The sequence below is a fragment of the Dendrobates tinctorius genome, unplaced genomic scaffold (assembly GCF_039654945.1).
Source record: "Dendrobates tinctorius isolate UK_male_01 unplaced genomic scaffold, ASM3965494v1 ptg000017l, whole genome shotgun sequence".
NCBI lineage: Eukaryota > Metazoa > Chordata > Amphibia > Anura > Dendrobatidae > Dendrobates > Dendrobates tinctorius.
The window spans coordinates 12,981,775-13,001,496 of NW_027361685.1; the positions used below are offsets into that span (position 1 = coordinate 12,981,775).

Sequence of the window (19,722 nt, forward strand, 5' to 3'; positions counted from 1 at the left end):
TAACTAGGCCGCCCCATACTATCGAGTACTTGGAGGCGGGGGGCATTCAGCCAAACTCTGTCATACCTTCTTAGATGAGAAAATGGAAAACGGTCTTAGGAGCACAGGAAAGAGACTCAGACGAGAGATGGGGTTAAACCACTACGTGTTTCGACGGAGGATCCGTCTTCATCAGGTGGATTTTTATTAATGACATAGGGGATGGAGTATTTAAATGGGAAGCAGCCAATCACAATAGTCACAACAGTCACATGTTATAATGATAGTCACATGTTACAAAAAAAAATGACATCATATATTACAATCAAAAAGAAAACAAAAACAACCCATATAAAACATAAGATAAAACAGCATGAGCTAACCATGTTTTAAGTGTATAAAATATGCAAAAAGGAGCAAAAAATATATATAGATAAAAAAATAAATACAAATTAATAACAGGTTAGTAGACCAATAAAAAGCAAGAACCCATATTAATAATAAAAAGCAGATTAATAAAAGCATGTAAACAATAGCACATAAATAAAACGCACTGATGATAAAAAAGGCAAATAAAGTTATCCTCCCACCTCATTGATTCCCTTCAAAGATTACCGCCTATTCTTAATTGCCTTCTTGTCACAATGAATGTTCATACACTCTATACGAATATATCTCATGATCGAGGCATAGAGGCAGTAGACCAATTTCTTTCCACTGATGCATTATTGCCCCCTCTTCAAAGGGAATTTCTAAAAAATGCTATTCGTTTTGTGCTTAATAATAATGTATTCTCTTTTGAATGTTCCTTCTTCCGCCAGGTCAAGGGCTGCGCGATGGGGACGAGATTCGCCCCCAGTTATGATTATCTCTTCTTGGGGGCAATTGAATCTCTCTTCATCGCGCAGTCCGACCTGGTGTCGGGCAAAATAGTCTTTTAGAGACGCTTTATAGGTGATCTGTTCATCATCTGGACCGGCACTGAGGAGGAAGCTCCTGAATTCATCCGCAATCTAAATTTGAATGCCTGGGGCCTCCGCTTCACAGCTAATATCTCCTCTAATTCCATCCAATTCCTGGACCTGTTGGTACATGTTGACAAATTGGGCCAGGTTTTCACCACCACACATTTTAAAGAAGTTGATGTGAACAGCTACCTCAGTTTCAGCAGTGGTCATCTACCCAAGTGGATTCAGAACATCCCATACGAGCAATATTGGCGTATACGAAAAAATTGCACAGAGGACACTGATTTCATTGATGAGGCAAAAGTTTTGTAACAGCGGTTTCAGCAGAAAGGTTACCCTAAAAAAATTGGTTCAAGAAGCATTCCAGAGAGCCAAAACTTTCACCCAGAAAGACTGTATAAGTAGAATTATGAGTAATAAAGGTGCTTGTTCTTCCGGTACGGGTCTAGGTAGATGGAGTTTCATTACCACTTTCATCCAATGCTATGGGTTGATTAAGAAGCTCCTTACAAAGTACTGGTTTATCCTGAAAGGGGACGTAGTTTTGTCCAAGCATATCCCCCCCGACCTAGAACGGTATTCCGGAGAAGCCGCACGTTACGGAACCTAGTTGCACCAAGCAATAGTTCAGGTTCCCTATCCTCTCTCCCAATTTCTCTGAACCCTGGGTGCTATGCATGTAGAGCCCCCAAATGTCTTTGCTGCACCTCCATTTTAAATGGGGTACATGAATTTAAATCCAACACTACAGGTACCTCATACAAAATCAATTTTCATGTCAACTGTCAATCCATCTTTGTGGTGTACTTGATTGAATGTGGTTGCGGCCTGCAGTACGTAGGTCGAGCCATACAAACGATGCATGCTAGATTGAGCAAGCATCGACAGAATATCCGAAATGGCTTTCTCCTGCCCAGCCTTTCTAAACATTTTTAACTGTGCATAAAAAAAACTAAAAACGTTGAAACTAACGATTATTAACCACATACCTGATACCGTGGCTGATCGCTTCAATAGCCTAATCAATAGAGAAAGCTTTTGGATATACAAGCTTGGCACACTTGCCCCTGAAGGTCTGAATTTAACTATTGGTAAGGTGGCCAGATAACTTTATTTGCCTTTTTTATCATCAGTGCGTTTTATTTATGTGCTATTGTTTACATGCTTTTATTATTAATATGGGTTGTCGCTTTTTATTGGTCTTTTTATTGGTCTACTAACCTGTTATTAATGTTTATCTATTTATTATCTATTTTTATTTTTTGCTCCTTTTTGCATATTTTATACACTTAAAACATGGTTAGCTCATGCTGTTTTATCTTATGTTTTATATGGGTTGTTTTTATTTTCTTTTTGATTGTATTATATGATGTCATTTTTTTTGTAACGTGACTATCATTATAACATGTGACTGTTGTGACTATTGTGATTGGCTGCTTCCCATTTATATACTCCATCCCCTATGTCATTAATAAAAATCTACCTGATGAAGACTGATTTTCCGTCGAAACGCGTAGTGGTTTAACCCCATCTCTCGTCTGAGTCTCTTTCCTGCGCTCCTAAGACTGTTTTCCATTTTCTCATTGCTCCTATCCTCCATTGGAGGTTTTCGGCTGGAGCTGCAGTGGAGACCTGACATTCTAATCTGCTCCTGGGTTGCTTCCTAAGCGCTCCTCTATGACCGCTCATTACTGACTCTAATTCACTTACACCTTCTTAGGCCTGTTTCACACTTCCGTTTTCAGGCATCAGTCACAATTCACCATTTGGGGAAAAAAACGGATCTGACAGATTTGCCTGGCGGATCCGTTTTTTCTCCCATAGACTTGTATTGGCAGCGGATTGTGACGGATGGCCTTCCGTTGTGTCCGTCATGCGGCGGATCCGTCATAAATTGGGGGTCCGTCAGGAAAAAAAACCATCCATAGTAACTTTTTTTTGTCTGTGTCAAAAAGGCGGACGATGACGGATCCGTCCCCATCCGTCGGCTGGTAGAATGGACACCTATGGGTGGCGGATCAGTCCCTGTCCATTCAAAAACGGATCCGTTGTCGGTTTTAAGTAAAAGAGCCACCATGTCCAGATCTAATGCTGCATTCTGTCAAGGTGGCTCTTTTGTTTAGCGTCCCTTCGACTGCCGAAATAATCGTGTTTAACATTGGTCAGACATATCTGAAGTTTGACAGGGGGTTAGGTCTTTCCCCCGGACACAGATGCCTGACATACGTCAGTCATGTCCTGCTTTTGATTTTGGCGCTGCCTCCACAGTGTTCATTTCTTTTTCGCTCCTGTGCTGTAATATTTTTTCTTGGGCATGTGCAGTTAGCGCTGCCCGTCCTATGACATCACATGATGTGACACCATGTGACCAGGAGGGGCGGAGCTCAGCAGAGCAGTGGTGCAGCAGGACCTGTGATGTCATCAGCACCATGTGACCAGGAGGGGCGGAGCTCAGCAGAGCAGTGGTGCAGCAGGACCTGTGATGTCATCAGCACCTTGTGACCAGGAGGGGTGGAGCTCAGCAGAGCAGTGGTGCAGCAGGACCTGTGATGTCATCAGCACCATGTGACCAGGAGGGGCGGAGCTCAGCAGAGCAGTGGTGCAGCAGGAGCTGTGATGTCATCAGCACCATGTGACCAGGAGGGGCGGAGCTCAGCAGAGCAGTGGTGCAGCAGGACCTGTGATGACGTCAGAATATTACAGCGCAGGAGCGAGAAAAAGAAATGAACGCTGAGGAGGCGGCGCCAAATTGAAAAGCAGGACATGACTGACATATGTGAGGCGTCTGTGTCCGGGTGAAAGACCTGCCCCCCTGTCAAACTTCAGGTATGTCTGATCAATCTTAAAACTATTATTTCGACGGTGGAAGGGACGCTAAATAAAATAGTCACCTTGACAGAATGCAGCATTATTGCTGGACAAGGTGGCTCTTTTACTTAAAAACGCCTGGGGGGGGTCTGACAGGATCCCTTTAAATGGATCAGTTTTTTCGACGGAATCGATAGACGGATCAGTCGAAAAAACTGAACAGTTGTATCCGTTTGCATCCGTTTTTTCAATAATTACAACGGATCCGTCATTCCGTCGAATCAGCGGACCTTGACTGACCCCGAAAACTGAAGTGTGAAACAGGCCTTAGATGTCATGTTTGCTTTACACAGCAGCAAGTGGTTTTTTGTTGAAGCCTCATCTGTGCCGTCCCTGCCGTGTACATCTATGTTCTGGGACACAAAAGGGTTAAACATTTGTTGTTAAAAAATAATAAAATGTGCCTTCAGCTTTTTCTATGTTTTTTTCTTCTTATAAGAATTGTTGGAGCCAATTTTCTTTAGAAACATTTTAATATCAGCTTTTTCTGGAGTTTTTCTTGTAATATAGGAAAGTCTAAGGCCAGAAATAAACCCCATAAATCACTGTACATGGAGACTTTGGGATCAGATCATTTCTGTCCGTTGTGTTTGTGGAAACAAAAAATCTTTTCTAAAAGCCTCAAACTTCTGTGTGTGACTCAGAGCTGAGATCTAACGTGAGAGAAGATTCCAGTGCGGGGAAGACGGGAAACCTTCATATAGACGGCCGGTGGGGATGGAGGCAGTGACCGACTCTGGCCACATCTGTCTCTAGAGCCGCAGTAGAAGATGAAGATGTCGTCCTCATCATGAAGGAGTTATTTCTCATGTCGCGTGTAATGAATATCTCCTGCAGTATTGCTAATGCCGATTCCAGTGTCGGTAATGAGACGAGAATTAGCGTTATGGAAGATGAGTCTATGAGGAACGTGTTCAGCTGCCGACTCCGAGGAGGAAACTGCTTGTTGTCTGTGGCCTAAATATATAGGTTTTATTAGTAGATGTCAGGGAAGAAAACTAAACCCTGTAAGATAATAAATCTCCTCATATGTTTCCCTTATTATCTCCAGTAAGTGTATTATTACACAGGATTCTTATGATGTTACATCGGATCATCTTCTTCTCATTCAGGTCTCTACAATATCGGATCCTCTCAGTGAAGATCTTCTACAGAAGAGAATTTTCCTGATTTCCCCATCAAGGATGGATATGGACAGAGACAAGATGGCGGAGAGGATGTTACACCTCACCCTAGAGATCCTCTTCCGTCTCACTGGAGAGGTGAGAGATTCTGATGACGTCACATTACATCATTCTTATCTATGGGAATAACAGATGGACAGAACTGGAGAGGTGAGGACTCTGGAAATGTCTGTAGTGAGATTTATTAATGTGTCTCTCCATAACCAGGATTACACAGTGGTGAAGAAGACCTCTAGTGATCGCTGTCAGGACCCTGTGTCTGAGGGATGGGGAAGACCCCTGAGCCCAATCACGGGGCCTCCACCTCACCCCCTGATACATGAGGACATCAATGACCAGAAGATCCTAGAACTCACCTACAAGATGATTGAGCTGCTGACTGGAGAGGTGACACTGCTGGGAATGCTGGGACATTATACAGTAACACTATGAAGGGATCGGGGGATGACGGTATCATTGTATGTGTCAGGTTCCTATAAGGTGTCAGGATGTCGCTGTCTATTTCTCCATGGAGGAGTGGGAGTATTTAGAAGGACACAGAGATCTGTACAAGAACGTCATAATGGAGGTTCCCCAGCCCCTCACATCACCAGGTAATAGACAGGACTAAATACACACGGCCTATAATTATCTGTATGTAGAGAATGAATTCAGTCCCTGTATGTGTTTCCTCCAGATCTATCCAGTAAGAGGACAACACCAGAGAGATGTCCCCGTCCTCTTCTTCCACAGGACTGTAACCAAGAAGATCCCAGTGCTCCTCAGGATCATCAGGTAGATGGAGAGAAGGTGTCAGGAGATCTCCCCTATGATGTGTAGACGGCTGTGAAGGTCTTGTGCTCAGTCTTGTTTTATCCACCAGTATTATATGTTTTATACTTGCGTAATGAGAACGGTGGAGGTGGCAGGATTAGAGCTGATCATAGATGGGACTTCTCCATCTGTCTGTGACTTTTACAATATTTGTTTCAGGGTGAAGATCTGACTCATATTAATACTACAGAGACATATGTGAGGGGTGATGAGTGGTGTAAAGAGGAGATTCCCACATATGACTACCCAGGTGAGTAGTAACCACTGAATGCAGAGAAGTCACAGATTCCTCTCAGTCACCGGCTGTGGCTGCTTTATCGGTGGTGTAGTCCGGCCATATTACCATGATCACCATTTTGCCTCTAGACCACAACATTCTCCTCCACCCAAAACTGTTCAAATTTCTTTGGGCATTGAAAGCCCTTTTCTATAGAACTTACAACCTGGAGGATCCACCTACCCCCTGGGATTAGTGTGAGGGTGATCCCTTAAAGCGAGATCTATATGATTGCTTGTACCTGACCCAATATAGGCCAAGTGTGCGCTTAAAGGGTCACACTCAGTAACGCAAAGTTAGGCCGGGATCAAGAAAACTTGCACGAGTCTCTTGCATCAACACCCGTCGCTGCTGCCGCTCATCGAGACTGGAGCAGTGGCTGCATAGAAATCCTAAAGTTTATTCTCAAGACAAAGAGACAGAAATTAGACAGGTAACGGCCAGAGCCTTCTAAACTATAAAGCCAAATGACGGGGCTGTGGACGGGGCTTTATGTGGTGCTCTGATCACATATTCATCTGTATTGGCTTATGACAGGTTGCTGACCCCTCACTGATCTGCCCCCCATTATTACATAATGCAAATAATAGCATTGATATTATTGGTGATAATGCCTATAATATTGTGTCTATTGTGAGGCTTAGAAAAAAATTACATCCAGCAAAATGTCACCATCGGCGCCTGTCCATTAGCCTCTATCTCTTACTTATAGATGCTACTGCGCAGGCGCCGCCATCACCGGTGACATTTTGATGCTTGGCACTATCTTCTCTGCTTTCCATATCCCAAGGATTGCCTTCCTCATCGCCCTTTAACACCCTCACATGGAATCTGGACTTACACTGGGACCCCTAGGCTTGGACCATGGTGTTACCTGCTATTCTGTGGTGTTAGATGGTAAGAAGAATAGTCAGGTAGCTGGGTCAGAACCAGAAGGACAGAATACAGAATCAGAAAACACAAGAGTAGTCAGTAAACGGGCCACGGTCACAGCAGGAAACAAATACACAAGCCGCAAGCTGAGCACAGAGGACTGAACCAGAAGAGAACAGCGCTGTATCTGGCAGATTCCGGCCATGTGCTTTGCACTTTAGTAGGGTGTGGTACTTTCCAATTGGCTGAAGTAGGGAGCAGATTACTCCAGCTGGACAGCAGGAACAGATCCCAGATGAGATTGGACACACCATATGCTGAAGCCCTAATATAACTAAATGACAGAAAACCAGAATAGTCGAATTCCCCATAAAGTGATTCCATTTTATTAATTAATTCACTGATGGTTATAATCTATACACACGTAGTCAAAATTGTTGTTACCCCTCGTTTAATGACAGAAAAACCCACAATGGTCACAGAAATAACTTGAATCTGACAAAAGTAATAATAAATAAAAAATCTATGAAAATGAACAAATGAAAGTCAGACATTGCTTTTCAGCCATGCTTCCACAGAATTTAAAAAAAAAATAAAACACATGAAATCGGCCTGGACAGAAATGATGGAACCCCTGAAAATAATGTAACAGAAGGGACATGTTACATCTCGGTGTGTCCACTAATTATCATCACAGGTGTCTACAATCCTGGAGTCAGTGAGTGGCCTGTATAGAGGCTACAGATACTCACTGTGCTGTGTGGTGACATGGTGTGTATCACACTCAACATGGACCAGAGGAAGCGAAGGAAAGAGTTGTCTCAGGAGATTAGAAAGAAAATTATAGACAAACATGTTCCAGGTAAAAGTTATAAGACCATCTCCAAGCAGCTCAATGTTCCTGTGAGTACAGCTGCACATATTATTCAGAAATGTAAGCTCCATGGGACTGTAGCCAACCTCCCTGGACGTGGCCGCAGGAGGAAAATTCATGGCAAATCAAAGAGATGGATTATATGAATGGTAACAAAAGAGCCCCGAAAAACTTCTAAACGGATTAAAGGTGAACTTCAAGCTCAAGGAACATCAGTGTCAGATCCCACCATCACAAAAATTTTTCCTTTAGACCTAATTTTTTTTTACTTTCATAAGGGTAATAGGAGAAAATGGACGATACATTTTGTTTTGCAAATTCTCCTGAGCATGGCGATACCCCATATGTCGGGTAAATCTACTGTTTGGGTGCACGGCAGGGCTCGGAAGTGAAGGCGCGCCATTTGATTTTTTTAATGTAAAATATGTTGTAATAATTAGCGGTTGCCATGTCGCGTTTGGAGAGCCCCTGATCTGCCTAAACAGTGGAAGCCCCCAATAAGTGACACCATTTTGGAGACTAGACCTCTTTAGGGAACTTATCCAGATGTGTATTGAGCACCTTGAACCCACAGGTGCTTCACAGAAGTTTATAACTTAGAGTCGTCGAAATAAAAAACTGACTTTTTTCACAAATAATTAATTTTTTTCCCCATATTTTGCATTTTCATAAGGGTAACAGGAGAAATTGCTCCATACAATTTGTTGTGCAATTTCTCCTGAGCTTGCCGATACCCCTTATGTGGGAGAATACTACTGTTTGGGCGCATGGCAATGCTTGGAAGGGAAGAAGCGCCATATTGGAGAGCAGATTTTGCTGAAATTGTTTGTAGGTGACATGTCAAATTGTCAGAGCCCCTGACGTGTCTAAACAGTGAAAACCCCCAACACGTGACCTCATTTTAGAAACTAGACCCCCAAGGAGCTTATCTAAATGTGTGGTGGGCTCTTTGAACCCCCAAGTGCGTCACAGAAGTTAATTACGTAGAAACGTGAAAATAAAAAATCATATTTTTTTTAAAAAAAAAAAGATCTTTTCGCCCTCCATTTTTTATCCAAAGGGTAACAGGAGAATTTGGACCGCAAAAGTTGTTGTGCAATTTGTCCTGAGTATTCTGACACCCCATATGTGGGGGTAAACCACTGTTTGGGCGCATGGCAGAGCTTGGAAGGGAAGGAGCACCATATTGGAGAGCAGATTTTGCTGGAATTGTTTGTGGGTGACATGTCACATTGTCAGAGCCCCTGAGGTGCCAGATAAGCATAAACCCCCAAAAGTGACCGCATTTTACCAAATACTTCCCTGAATGAATTCTTCTAGTGGTGCAGTGAGCATACTGACACCACCGCTGTTCCATAGAAAATTATACCATTGGGCAGTGAAGAAAAAATAATTACATTTTTACCACTAAAATGTTGTTTTAACCCCAGATTTTACATTGGAAAATAGGTAGGTAGGTAAATGGTCACTACACCCATAGATGAATTCACAGAAGGGGGTCATTTCCAATTCCAAGAGGGGTGTCATTTCCAAAATGGGGTCACTTCAGGGGGGATTCTGCCGTTATGGCACTTTGGAGTGCCGCTAAGTGCCAGAACAACAGAATCCTCCCTGAAGTGACGCCATTTTGGAAATGACACCCCTCTGGGAATTCATCTAGGGATATAGTGACCATTTTCACTACAAGGATGATTTCCAGAAACTCGTAGTAGAAGTTTTAGAGCAAAAATTGCAAAAATATCATTGTAGTGCCCAATATATTGTGCCCAGCATGTGTCTCTGGAGACCTCCCCCCACCTACCCCCGGAAATTGTTAAGTCAGCTCTACTCAAATGTGTCTGTCACTAAATAAACCAAATGCTTGAATGTCAAAACAGTTCAAAAGCGTGGTTCTGTGTGGAAGATTGTAAAGCAGTCATGGAGGCATAAGGCTGGCAGTGATGGGCATTGTGGGTAATAATAGCGGGGATCATGCATCATTCCTCTCTAGGAGCATACATGACATCTTCTCTGGGGATCTTTCTTGGTTCAGTTACTGGGATGAGTGCAATAAAATGTCGCTCAGTGAGTCTTCTCACATCTTCACATTCTAAAGGATTGGCGGGGACAAAATTTTCAAAAACAAGATTTTCAGTGACCTTTTCCTGATAATCAAGGAAAGTATCTGCATTTCCGGCTTTTTTGTTTAACACAAAAGAATTTTATGTGGCCACCTGAAACAAATACATGACTAACTTTTTATACCAGATATATGATTTTCTTGATACCTGGTATGGCTGTAGAACCTGATCTGCAAGGTCCACACCCCCATATATTTGTTGTAGTCACTGACAGACACAGGTTTTGGAGTAGTGGATCCCTGTTGGTCTGCAGTGGCCCTTGTGGCATCTGTGTGGATCAAGCTCAGGATAAAAATATCATTTTTATCCTTGTACTTTAGGACAAGCAGCTCTCCATTGCGTAAAGCCCCTGAATGCCCTTTTCGGAAGTTTTTGCTGACCAATGATTGTGGAAACCTCTGACAGTTTTTGTGAATGGTCCCACAAGCCCCTATGTTATGTTCAACCAGACTTTTAAAAGGAGGTATGCTGGTGTAGTAGTTGTCAACATACAGATTGGAGCATTTTTGTAAAAATGGAGTTATCAGCTCCCAAACGATTTTTCCTGATGTCCCCAGATAAGTAGGGCATCCTGGTGGGTTTAGTTGGCTATCTTTCCCCTCATAAATGCGAAAAGCTTTCATAACGGGTCCTAGGAAGAACGGCAGAAAGCATAAGGGTGGCTTGAACAGGGCGGTTGGACCAATGGGACTGAATGCTCGTTTTAGCAAGCCCCATAGCGAATGTAAGTCCTAAAAATGTTTTCATTTCTAGGATATTAGTTGGTTCCATAAATTTGACCTAGCATAATAGGATCGTGGATTCTGGCTGATGAATTGGGACGCATATAACTTTGTAGGACAATATGCTCTAGCAAGCTATCTGTCAGGAACAAATTAAAAAAATAATTGGTGCAAAATTTTCCACCTCCACATTTATACCAGGAATGGCATTAAAATTAGAGATGAATGGAGTAGCCGAATCCGAAGCCTCCCATCTGGGAAATGCTACATCAAGAGGCAAAGCCCCTTAGACATTGGTGTGCGCCAATTCACGAGCACTAGGGACAGCGCTAGTACTGGGCATTGTTCCCGGAGTTGGAGACATTTCTCCAGAAGCGCTATTTGTCCTTCTTGTTGTACTGGTCCTTGTGTGTGAGGATGGACCAGAATCACTGCTCATTTCTGAGCTATCACTGTCGCTGCTACTAAAGCCCTCGAAATCCACATCGCCATCTGACACTGCACTTTCTTCACTGACAGAACATAAAAGTGTATAAGCCTCCTCTGCACCATAATACTGACCGGCCATTTTATTTTTTTTATTTTTTTTCTGGAAATAGAAAACTCTGACATGACCAAATTATTTGGGAGACAATTGAGAAAAGCCTAATTCTTTAGCCTAACCCTAACTTTAGCCTAACAGTAACCCTAACTATAGCCCCAACACTAACCCTATCCTGCCTTATCTGTTTTTCCATTGACAGATGATGGACCTGAGTGGGGACTTGTTTTTTGTGAGATGAGAATTGGTATTATTTTCACCTACATAACATTGATTGGTTTCTTTATATTCAATATTTGGGAGGCAGAATGAACAAACAGCTGAACACCGCACACTACTGGCTCATCCAACAAGGTTTTCTATTAGACTGTAATCTGTCATTGTCTTGGTAAATAATTAAAGTTTTTTACATAGCTTGCCATTTTTATGGACAGTTTAAGTAGAAATGTTCAAAAATATAAAACTCAAGGATATTTTATTAAATTTTTTTTTTTTTTTTATCTTAGCAGATGACTGTACCAGGAGATCAGAGGGACAGCTGACATCTTCAATTTTTAAATCTGATAATCTTGAGATCCTACAAGATAGAACTGAAGTGATTTCCATTACTCCAGATATATCATCATCCATTCACAGCAAAGATCTGTCATCTGATCCTATGAAACAGGTCCCATCTTCTGATTCATTACCGACTAGTAAGGAAAATCAAAGTCACAAAAGAGGCAATCAAAAACAAACTGCTCCTAAAGCAGAGAAGTCATTTTCTTGTTCAGAATGTGGGAAATGTTTTAGCAAGAAAGCGATTCTTGTCAGACATCAGAGCATTCACACGGGGGAGAAGCCTTTTACCTGTTCAGAATGTGGGAAATGTTTTAACCAGAAATCAGATTTGGTTAATCACCATAGAACTCACACGAGGGAGAAGCCTTTTTCCTGTTCAGAATGTGGGAAATGTTTTAACAATAAATCATATTGTGTTAAGCACCAGAGACTCCACACAGGAGATAAGCCTTTTTCCTGTTCAGAATGTGGGAAATGTTTTAACCGGAATTCACAATTGGTTAATCACCAAAGGACTCATACAGGGGAGAAACCTTTTTCGTGTTCAGATTGTGGGAAAACTTTCAACCAGAAATGTCATCTTATTAGTCACCAGAGAACTCACACAGGGGAGAAGCCTTTTTCCTGTTCAGAATGTGGGAAATGTTTTAACCGGAAATCATATTTGGTTGATCACCATAGAACTCACACGGGGGAGAAGCCTTTTTCCTGTTCAGATTGTTGGAAATGTTTTATCCAGAAATCACATTTGATTGATCACCAGAGAACTCACACAGGGGAGAAGCCTTTTTCATGTTCAGAATGTGGGAAATGTTTTGCACATAAATCACTGCTTGTTACTCATCAGAGAACTCACACAGGGGAGAAGCCTTTTTCCTGTTCAGAATGTGGAAAATATTTTAGACTGAAAGTCAATCTTGTTAAGCACCAAAGAACTCACACAGGAGAGAAGCCTTTTTCATGTTCAGAATGTGGAAAATATTTTAGACTGAAAGTCAATCTTATTAAGCACCAAAGAACTCACACAGGAGAGAAGCCTTTTTCATGTTCAGATTGTGGGAAATGTTTTAACCAGAAAGGGAATCTTGTTAGGCACCAAAGAACTCACACAGGATAGAAGCCTGTTTGATGTTCAGAATGTGGGAAATGTTTTTCTCAGAATTCAAGTCTTGTTACACATGAGAGAATTCACACAGCAGAGAAGCCATATTCATGTTCAGAATGTGGAAATGTTTTAAATGGAAAATAGATCTTGATCGCCATCAAAGAACGCACACAGGGCAGAAGCCTTTTTCCTGTTCAGAATGTGAGATATGTTTTAACCGGAAAGGGATTCTTGTTAGACATCAGAGCAGTCACACAGAGGAGAAGCCATTTTCATTTTCTTAATGTGGGAAATATTCTACTTGGAAATCAGCTGTTAATAAACATCAGGGACATCACATAGTGTAGAAGCCTTTTTTATGTTCATAATGTTGGAATAGTTTTAACCAAAATTGAATCTTCTTAAATGGGTTGTCTCTTGTCATTCCTCATGTTTGCTGACAAAAGGATAAAACTAAACTTTATTCATTCCAAATGTAAAGCTATATCCATAATTCACCCCCTGAAGGTTAGTCAGTAGGTGACTAATAGAAAAAGCATATACCCCACAGTTGAATACATAGGGTGAGTTGACGTATACACACTCTCCAAGCCTCTCATTTCTATGGGTTTCATCGTCCTCACCAAAGGCGACTCATCTGGAGACTATTTAATATTGACCTATATTCAAGCGAGACTAGACAAGAAAACTAAAATCATGTAATGTTATCCGAAACAGTCAGAAAACTAGCCACATATTGGCAGATCCCAGACCTAAAACTATATACTTGGTAAGTTTATAAGCCCCTCCAGTGTCAGGAATAGATAGTATGTGATAATACAGTATAATTCTTGGGTTTTCTCCTATAGGGACTGCCCTAGTTTGGTAATGTAACTGCTGTTAATTAGTAGTGCAGACAAATTGTCCTAGACTAAACTCAGTCTTCAGACGGCCCAATATGGACCACTCAGGGAAAACTTACCTGCTCCAAAGATCATTAGCAGCTTCTATCTAATGGCCATGCTGCGGTCTGTCAGGGAATGAGTGCAATATCGTTATACAGACTAGGGATATGTGCAATCATAATGTCTGGGAGATCTGTGCCATTATTTAGTATGAATATGGAAATTATCTCTGAAAGGTAAGTGTTCCCTGAGCGGTATATACGGTATTTTCACATACTATCTATTCCTGACACTGGAGTGACTTATAAACTTGCAAAGTATATAGTTTGAAGTCTACAGTCGGCCAATATGTGGCTAGTTTTCTGACTGTTTCGGTTAGCATGATACATGATTTTAGGGTTTTCTTCGTCTAGTCCCGCTTGAATATAGTTCAGTATGAAATAGTCTCCTGATGAATGAATGATGAGTCCAATGAGTATTTATTTCTCTTAAGTAGCGGCACACGTGACCACCAGCAGCAGCAGGAAGCCGGTGGCTGACACTGCGCACTACTGAAGAGCAATGAATAGTCACCCCAATCTCCAATGAACAGTCCTGGTAAGTTCTCCGGCAGCTGTGCACTGCTTGTGAGCAACGCATGACGTCCCTGCCATGTGCTGCTTACAAGCATAAAGCAGTTGCTGACACCGGAGCAGGATGCAGCGAGGGAGCGCCGGGTAGGTAAATGTAATTTTTTTTTTAAGTTTTCTGATGGTGCCATGCATACCAGGATGTGGGTGGGGGCAAATGGGATGGGGCCATGCATACCAGGACGAGATGGGGCCCTGCATATTAATATAGGGATGAGGGCGATCATGCATACCAGGATAGGGATGAGGGGACCTTGTGTATCAAGATGGGGGTGAGATGACCATATATACCAGGATAGGGGATACTAAGTACAGAGTTGACCACATTTTTTGTTTTAACCCCTTTACTCCCAAGGATGGTTTGCATGTTAATGCCCGGGCCAATTTTTACAATTCTGACCACTGTCCCTTTATGAGGTAATAACTCTTCCATGAATCCTGGTGATTCTGACATTGTTTTCTCGTGACATATTATACTTCATGTTAGTGGTAAAATTTCATTCATATAACTTGCGTTTATTTGTGAAAAAAACAAATTTGGCGAAAATTTTGAAAATTTCGCAAGTTTCCAACTTTGAATTTTTATACTTTAAATCACAGAGATATGGCACTCAAAAAACTTAAGTAATATTTTCCACGTTTACTTTACATCAACACAATTTGGGAACCAAATTTTTTTTGTTAGGAAGTTAAGGGTTAAAAGTTGACCAGTGATTTCTCATTTTCACAACACCATTTTATTTTTACGGACCACATCACATTTAAAGTCACTTTGAGGGGTCTACGTGATAGATAATACCTAAAAGTGACACCATTCTAAAAACTGCACCCCTCAAGATGCTCAAAAACAGATTCAAGAAGTTTATTAACCCTTCAGGTGCTTCACAGGAATTTTTTGAATGTTTAAAAAAAATGAACATTTAACTTTTTTCGCAAAAAAAATTACTTCAGGTTTAATTTTTTTATTTTACCAAGGGAGTAGGAGAAGTTGAACTGCAAAAGTTATTTGACAATTTGCCCTGAGTACGCCGATACCTGATATGTGGGGGGGAACCACTCTTTTGGCTCATGGCAGAGCTCGGAAGGGAAGTAGCGCCATTAGACTTTTTCTCTGCAAAATTGGCTGGAATTCAGATCGGACGCCATATCAAGTTTGGAAAGCCCTTTATGTGCCTAAACAGTGGAAACTCCCCACAAGTGACCCTATTTTGGAAACAAGACCCCCGAAGGAACTTATCTAGATATGTGGTGAGCACTTTGAACCCCCAAGGGCTTCACAGAAGTTTATAATGTACAGCCGTACAATTAAAAAATCATATTTTGTCCACAAAAATGATCTTTTCACCCCCAATTTTTATTTTCCCAAAAGTAACAGGACCTCTAAAGTTATTGTGCAACTTGTCGTGAGTACGTTGATACCCCATATGTGGGGGTAAACCACTATTTGGGTGCATGGCAGAGCTCGGAAGGGAAGCAGCGCCATTTGACTTTTTTGGCTGGAATTGAGATCAGACACCATGTTGTGTTTGGAGAGCACCTGATGTGCCTAAACAGTTGAAACCCCCCAATTCTAACTCCAACCCTAACCCCAACACACCCCTAACCCTAATCTCAGCCTTAGACCTAACGGGAAATTGGAAATTGTCACGATCCCACCGCTGCCACCAACATGTGACGATCCCACCGCTGACACCAATATGGAGGGATGCAACGCACTGCCAGCACACGGCTATCACAGGCACAGTGGGGGCTTATCTTAGTTATCCCGCCACTGGCACCATGTGACAAAAATATACAGCAAGCTAATCTTGCCCTAACAATTTATCGCAGGGGGGTTATTTTGGATGCCCCACCACTGCTAACAACCTTCCAAGAATTGTGGGGATTTATGGATATCCCACTTTCTCAGTTCCACTTTGGAACGCGCAGCTCTCCGGCGCCCACCTTACCCTCAGGTCAGTCAGGGAACTGCACCTAGGATAATTAGTCACCGGATGGGCTGATTGTTGTGCACAGGCAATTAGACTACTGCAGTAAGGGAATTATCAATGCTTTGGCCGCAGCCACTCATTCAGCATATAAGACCCTTCTGTACTGCCAACTAGCCCAACCAGCCGAATACACCATGCTGCCACCAGCCACGATTCACCTAATCAAAGAGTTAATTAAGAGGGTCCGTAGCAAACCCCCAAATTAGTAGCGATTATCTAAAAAAGCGCATAGTTCGTTTCTTAGAGCATGAAGACAGACTGATAATTTTACGATTTATTCCCCAAAGAGGGCAGTGATTACATAGATAAAAAGTTGTTACAAAGGTGAGACATTAAATATGTACAAGGCAAATATAAAATAACAGGGATGAAAGCAGAAGGTACACTTACATGTGCTTAGTTGGTATTAGGCAAACCATGTGCTAGGGGGAGGGGCAGCCAGCCAGCCACACATCCCCAGACATCTGCAGGTCTTTTCAGCATGAAAACTCCAGCTTAACTGAAGAATTTTAAGGGAGGGATATCTTATAGCCTAGGGTTGGTTACATCACAAAAGGGGCAGTCTGGAGAAGTTCAGCCCCCCCTTTCTCCAAATTGCAATTTCCCTGTAAAACTTATAATAACTATTGTTAGCAGTCTGATTTCTTACTTCCCTATGATGAAATCTAGACCCTTACATGCTGCAGTCTCCTGCGTTTCATCTGCGGTATAGGAGATTGCAGAGGAGAGTGCCTTGCGGCAACTCTCTCCAGAGTCTAAGTCCTCTGTTGCCTCCACTGAGCATGCTCATGGGACGAGCTCCCATTGGAGTTCGGGAGTCACATGCTCAGGTCCTGTGTCTAATCCTATTGGCGCCTCCTGGAACCTTGGAGACTTCCGGAAGGTCCCGTTTGGTATAAAAAGCGTGCATGGCTGTTCCGCCATGCGCTAGTATTTCATACTTGCTGCTGTATGTATGGTGATGGATGCTTGGACTGGTGACTGACTTATTAAGAAACCCCTTCCCTCTGATAACACGATTGTGTGAGTGTTTGGGTTCAGCCAGTAGCAGCGCTAGCGCCAGCGCGCATATGCTCCATCTTGCTCAGCAGCTTAGCATCTGCATTGTGCCAGCGTTATTGCAGCGCCTGCCAGCGGCTTAGTTTTTGCCGCTCTGCAGTTGCAGCTTTCTCTGCATCCGCGGTTGCGACGCTTCGCACCTAATTTGACGGTAGGTCTAGACGGAGTAGTCCTGCTGTTTAAGGCTATTACTGTGACCGCGAATACCGTGACTATATCGCTGTGTGTCTGTGACTCTGATTAGACTCAGCGTTTAATTTGAGCTTATTTGCCTGCAGCTCTGTGAGTATAACAGAGCTTGCTTTTGTGCACTGGGTGCCGTCTAACTCTTGTGCACATTACCGCCTTGCTCCCTGCGCCTCTCTAGCAGCGTTTTTTCCATCCACCGCACGGTGGACCCCGGGTGGCGAAGGCACTTTTTTTTTTTTTTTATTTAGTGTCTTCCACCACTCCTAACAACTATATCTTAACGAGGGAAGCTCGTATAAACACGCCGATGGTCTAATTTTTCTCAGTTTATTGAATCCAGTAAAACAACACCAAGCATGCCATGATATGGACACTCCATTTGGGAATAATCCATATCTCAGTTTCAGGAGGTGATAGAACTTTGCAAGATCCACCGTAGCGAAGCCGGGTCCACGCAGATCACAGAAATGTCTAATTTTTCTGCCACGACTGGAGCCCGTGCTAGCTTAGTTTAATGTCTCTCATAGATTTATTCAGCCACATGTCTCAAACAAAGAAATGCTCTCCACTCAACTTAATTAACACTCCTTTTACTTAGCTGTGACAGGCTGATTTTCATCTGTGTGTGGAAGAAGGGAAGATTCTAGAGTGTTCCAGAACATCATATCTTACAGTAATATCTCACATAACATTACAGAAATAAATACATTTTTTTAAATTTTATTATTTTTCCCTAACTAAGGGGGTGATAAAGGGGGGTTTGATTTACTATATATGGCTGGTTTTTATGTTTGGCAGCTGTCGCATGCTAAAAGACGCTTTTTAATGTAAAAATAGTTTTTGCATCACCACATTTTGAGAGCTATAATTTTTCCATATTTTGACCGACCGAGTCATGTAACATAGTAACATAGTTATTAAGGTTGAAGGGAGACTTTAAGTCCATCTAGTTCAACCCATATCCTATCCTAACTTGCCCTAACATGTTGATCCAGAGGAAGGCAAAAAAAACCCATGTGGCAAACAGTAAGATTCACATTGGGGAAAAAAATTCCTTCCCGACTCCACATACGGCAATCAGACTAGCTCCCTGGATCAACGCAATATTAAGGAAACTAGTGTATATACCCTGTAATATTATACTTTTCAAGAAAGGCATCCAGTCCCTTCTTAAATTTTAGTAGGGAATCACTCATTACAACATCATATGGCAGAGAGTTCCATAGTCTCACTGCTCTTACAGCAAAGAATCCGCGTCTGTGAGTATGCTTAAACCTTCTTTCCTCCAGACGTAGAGGATGCCCCCCGGTCCCCATCACAGTTCTAAGAGTAAAAAGATCATTAGAAAGGTCTTTGTACTGTCCCCGCATATATTTATACATTGTAATAAGATCACCCCGAAGCCTTCGATTTTCCAAACTAAATAACCCCAAGTGTAATAACCTGTCTTGGTATTGCAGACCCCCTAGTTCCCTAATAACCTTGGTCGTTCTTCTCTGCACCCGCTCCAGTTCAGCTATGTCTTTCTTATACACCGGAGACCAGAACTGTACACAGTATTCTATATGTGGTCGCACTAGTGACTTCTATAGAGGTAAAATTATGTTCTCCTCATGAGCATCTATGCCTCTTTTAATGCATCCCATTATTTTATTTGCCTTTGCAGCAGCTGCCTGACACTGGCCACTAAATGTGAGTTTTTTGTCCACCCATACACCCAGGTCTTTTTCAGTGACAGTTTTGCCCAGTGTTTTACAATTAAGCACGTAATTATACATCTTGTTCGTTCTACCCAAGTGCATGACCTTACATTTATCCCCATTAAAGCTCATTTGCCTTTTATCAGCCCAAGTTTCTAGTTTACTCCTGTAATATAAAATTGTCCTCCTCTGTATTGATTACCCTGCAGAGTTTAGGGTCATCTGCAAATATTGAAATTCTACTCTCTATGCCCCCTACAAGGTCATTAATAAATATGTTAAAAAGAAGCGGGCCCAAAACTGACCCCTGTGGTACCCCACTGCTAACCGTGACCCAGTCCGAGTGTGCTCCATTAATAACGAGCCTTTGTTTCCTATCCCTGAG

General features: G+C 42.2%; 1 protein-coding gene and 1 pseudogene across 1 annotated transcript in view; both read left to right on the forward strand.

Annotated features, from left to right (window-relative positions):
• The window catches only part of LOC141082292 (uncharacterized), a 987,535-nt gene that overhangs the window by 564,460 nt on the left and 403,353 nt on the right, over positions 1–19,722 (forward strand). The window lies entirely within an intron of this gene.
• The window catches only part of LOC141082350 (uncharacterized), a 41,253-nt pseudogene continuing 32,171 nt past the window's right edge, over positions 10,641–19,722 (forward strand).